Genomic DNA, 5,218 nt, shown 5'->3' with positions numbered 1-5,218 from the left:
ATAGGAAGGTGCCCCTGAAGCCCCCATACCACCTCACACTTGGCCCCGGGGCTGGGGCCCCGTGCAGAGTCCCAGGCTGTCAGGAAGCAGCCATGACCATTAGTCCCATGTCCAAGGGATGCACAGGGAAACTGAGGGCCAGGTACGGGGCAGAGGCAAGACCATGCAGACCTGGAACACTTGTCTCCCGGACTGCGGTCTTCCTCAGCCTAGGAGCTCCGGTGGCAGGGGCCCCCAAGCACAGAGTCCCATCCCCCTCTGCCCAGTGTCTGTCCTGCCTGGGGGTCAGCCCCACGACCTGCTTGCTGGCCAGTGGGTTGCTAGGGTACCATCCGAGGAGAGAAAGTCCTGGGCTGTGACTGGGGAGGGCTCAGAGGGCACAGGCCCCAAAGCACCCCCCCCCCCGTCCCATAGCAAGGTGACTTGGGGCCCTGCTGTGGCCTGTCCAGGAGCTAGCCTCCTTTTCCACCCTCTGCTCCTCTCCTTCTCTCCTCTTCTGCCTCCTCTTCTCCTTCTCTCTCCTCTTCTTTCCCCTCCCTCCTCATCCCCTTCCCATCCTCCTCCTCTTCTGCCTCCTCCCCCCTTCTTCACTTTCTCCCTCCTCCTTCTCCTCCTCCTTCTCCTCCCCCTTCTCCTCCCCTCCCCTCCTCCCTCTTCTCTTCTCCACCTCATCTTCAGTCTCTGAAGTCAGCCTGGAAGGCAGGCGGGTCCAGCTGAATACCTTTCCCCGTCTGAGACATTACCTAAGTGGGCCTTCTTACCTAATCCCCCAGCCATCTCCAGCCTCCTGCTCCCACCCCCCACCCCGCAGGGCCAGACAGGGCGGCAGTCCTGACTTGCCTCAGGGCCACCTGTGTGTCCTGAACTGCCTCCTCCGCACCTGTGAACAGCACCCCAGCACCAAGACAGGCCAGTGGGAGTGGCCTTGAGTTGTGTCCCGGCCTGAACCCCAAGCCAAGCAGAGTGTGGGGCTGCCCTGAGCCCTGGGGCTGCTCTGCACTGGCCCTCCTTGCCCTCACTGGCCCTGCCGGCAAGCCACAGGGATACTGCCCTGTGCTCTGGAACCTCCTGGGCCTCCTCGATGCCCCAGGTGGGCAGGAAGCACCTTGCGGCCTCTAAAGTGTCTCCCCACCTGGCTGATGTGGTCAGACAGGCCAAGCCTTCTACCTCGGGCCAGGGGCTGGGCCAGCAGGAGCCTGTCAGCTGGAGGGGGCCAGAGCTGGGGTGGGAGAGACCTCAGTGGCCAGTCACTGAGCAAGGCAGGGGGCTGAAAAGGAGAGTGCCAGCCCCGCACGGCCCCCTCACAGTACTGACACATGCATGCACACTTGCACACGCACACCAGACACAGGCCTATGCCAGTCCAGCCAGATGCACAGAGCCCAGGAGGGATGGGAGACCCAGCTGTCCAGAGCTGCGTGTGCCAGGCAAGGAGAGGCGCAGCAGTGCAGGGGGCTGTGCATGGTGGCCTGGCCAGCCTATCCTGCCCCCCAGCCCTCTCTTCTCCCCGAAGCCTCCACCCCCCAGCCTGCAGCCCTCACCAGGTCGGTTTCAGCTATGGAAAGAAAGGCCTCATTCAGGCCTCCCGCTCCCTGGCCCCGGCCACTTGCTGTCCCCTCCCGCCCAGGCAGAGGCTGAGCCCCCTGCCCATACCTCAGTGTAGGAGCTTGGAAGGGGACCTTGGTTTCCCCAGTGTGCTGCCCCTGGGGGCCCGCCAGGCCTACCATGCTGTTCTCCCCATAGCTAACCTGCGGAGCTCAGTGCCCAGCCAAGGAGCCGCACCTGCAGCCTGATGGATCTAACAATGGCCCGTGCCCCTTGCCTCTTCTTACTGGGGGCCATGGGGCCAGAGGGCAGGTGCCAAGACCCTTCTGCTTGAGCACCAGGATTGGACAGATCATCCCACTTCCTCTGGCAGGCAGCCCGGGTCCCTGGGGCTCTGAGGGGTGGAGGAAAACCAAGGAGGCAGGGAGGTAAGCTCCCAGCCAAGGGGCCCCAGGGGTCCCGCAAGGTATGTCACAGCAGTGGGGGTCACACAAAGTGGGCTCAAAGGAAGACCAAGGCCTGCAGAGGGGCGAGGCGCTGGGGACCAACTCTCGGAGGGAGGGCCTGTTGTGCCTGGAAGTCCCCAGACGCATGAGGGGTCTGGACAAATGGATGGGCCATGTCAGAGACCCAGCCCTGGGAGAGAAGGCACCAGGCCCTGGGGCAAGGGAGGGAGCGCTGGGGTCATCGCCTATGGGTCACCTCCCCCCAGGGCAGGGAAAGGACAGCTGAGGCAGGGGCCCTGTGTGTGCAGAAACAGGCCTGTTCCCCAGCAGCCCAAGAGCTCTCCTCACTGCCCTCCAAAGGACATGGCCTTGAGCTGAGGAGGGAACAGTGGCCCCACAGACAGAAGGATGCTCTGTCTGGCCCTAGCCTGGCAGATAGCACACTCTATCCCCCACCAGGGCAGGCCCAGGTCTTGCATCCCATCCACCGCCCCCAGCCCCCCGCCAGCCACCAAGTTCATACCCATCTTACCCACAGGATGTAACCTTATTTGGAAAGGCCAAGATGAAAGCATCCTGGAGAGTCTGCCCAGTCCTGCCTCTGGGGACAGGTGTCCAGCAAGGGACTGGAGAGGCAGAGCTGGAGGTGGGGGTTGGGTGGAGTGTCCAAGACCCCAGGGTTGCCTGGGGTTCCAGCCACTGGGAGAGGCAGGAAGGCCCTTTCCCTGGAGCCTCTGGACAAAGTGAGGCCCTGCCCACAGCTTGATGAGGGAAATTCCCTTTCGGGAAGCCCTCACTTGGGGCCTTTTGCCCCTGGACGCGAACACAGGGGCTCCAGGGACACGTGGGGCCTTGTCGGACCCACCCTGCAGGCTAGACAGCCTGCAGGCTGTGCTGGGACCAGAGGCTGACCCGGAAGCAGCCTGGCACAAAGGGGCCCCAGGGGCCTGTCTCCTGATCCCTGGGACCTCTGAGAGGAGCCGCCTCCGCACCCTGTGACCAGGGAGAGAGCACCACCCCACCTCTGCAGTGGGCTGGGGGTGCTTGGTCTGTAGCGACTTCCTGCTCCCAAAGCCTGCCCCTCCTCCCGCACACACTCCTTCCTCAGGCCCTCCTCCAAACGCTCTCCTCCCTCAGGCCATGCAGAACCCCTCTGAAGGCAGCCGACTCAGAAGGGGCTATAATTTAAAATACATTTATTTAGTGTCCATTTCGTTTCTGTTCTGTTACACAAAGCTGTTAAATAAATACATTCTCCAAGTCACTCGAGTACACACCTACTCGCTATACAGATGAGGTAGAGAAATAGATAGGCTCGCACGAGACTCCGCACAGAGATGGCAGTTCTCGCGTGTGAATGCCCCTCTTCCCCCCAGCCCCGCGTGGACCTGACTGAACCCGCCGGGAGTCCTCGCACGCGCGTGTGTGTGTGCGCGCGCACGCACGTGGCCGGCAGGGAGCAGGTGGCCGGGACCCACCTGGCCCTCAGCGCGGCTCCTCCCTGCTCCCCTTCCCAGGGAGGCTGAGCCCAGGGGGCCCCATGCCCTGCCACAGAGCACAGATTTTTCTAGAGGCTCTCCCTGCATGGAAGGGAAGCAGGCCAGTGAGAGGCTCTGTCAGGAGGAGTTGCTTCTTTGCTTAGCAAGATATTCTGATATATATTTATATATAAACACACCAGCCAGCAGACGTTTCCAGTCTGCCTTGTTTCAAAAAATACTTTCCTTTATATTTATGACATGGAGCTAAATGTGGTATCTGGTTACAATGAGGTCTTTCCTCTGACGCGCTGCCTTCGAAGACCCAGCAGCAACCGAGCTGCAGGCTTGTCCTGGGGCTGTGGCTGGGCTCACCTGCTCCGGCCCCGCCCACCCTGTCAGTACCTAGTTATTCACGGGTGTTCTTGGAACCACAGAATAGACTTTCCTGTTTACACTATAAAAGAGGGACCAAGAGACCCACATTGACATAAATAGGTTTTCTTTGAAAAACACAGTCCCCAGGATTCCTGGAGCCCATGGGACCCCAAGGAACCCCCTCACTCAGTAGTTCCTGTGTCTGCACTGCCACCCAGCTCTGGGCCCCTCCCAGAACACAGCCACAGAGCCCCGAGGGACAGGCCTGGAGCCAGAGAACCCAGGAGCCTCAGCTGCTGCTCACACCAGTGTGGAAAGGACAGCCTCAGGCGGAGGAAGGACCCTGGGTGGAGGCCATGCCCCAGCTGAGCACTGACCGTGCCCACACACACGGGGACACCTGCTCACCCACACACAGGCACACACAACCGCAAATCCACACATTTGTGCACGTACAACACACTCGCACATGCGCATGCACACACACATGCACATGCACACACAACCACAAACCCACATGTTCGCACGCACACACACCACACTCACCCACGTGCAGGCACACACAGCCACATCCATCACACACGCACAAGTTCACACAAAACACGCTTACCCATACGCATATACACACAACTGCAAGTGTACACGTTTGCACACAAAACACACTCACACACATGTATGCACAATTACACATGTACATGTTCACACACACCACGCTCACCCATGCATATGCACACACAACCACAAATCCACATGTTCATGCACACAAAACACGCTCTCACACACACGCATGCAAACACAACCACACGTGCACACAATCACACACACAACACACTCACCCACATGCATGCACACACAACCAGAAATCCACACGTTCATGCACACAAAACACGCTCTCACACACACGCATGCAAACACAACCACACATGCACACGTTCACACGCACAACACACTCACACACGCACATCCGCAGACACAACCATAGTGCACACATTTGCACATACACAACATGCTCACACACGTGCATGCATAACCACATACACACCATACATGCATACTTTAAACACACAGGTTCACGCACGTGCATGCAGACACAACCATACACATCACACGTGCACATGTTCACACACACATGCACATACAACCATACATACACACATTTACATACAACACTCACTCCCACATACATGGACACACACCACACATGTACCACACATGCACATCTTCATGTACACACACAACACACTCTCACACATGCATGAACACACAGCCACACATGAACCACACACATGTTCACACACCTTCACAAATGCACACACAACCACACACACCACACATGCACACATTTGCACACACACACGCTCACCCATGTGC

This window comes from Neovison vison, chromosome 1, assembly GCF_020171115.1.
Source record: "Neovison vison isolate M4711 chromosome 1, ASM_NN_V1, whole genome shotgun sequence".
Classification (NCBI taxonomy): Eukaryota; Metazoa; Chordata; class Mammalia; order Carnivora; family Mustelidae; genus Neogale; species Neogale vison.
The sequence above is the reverse complement of the archived record's forward strand: the minus strand, read 5'-3'. Positions refer to the sequence as shown.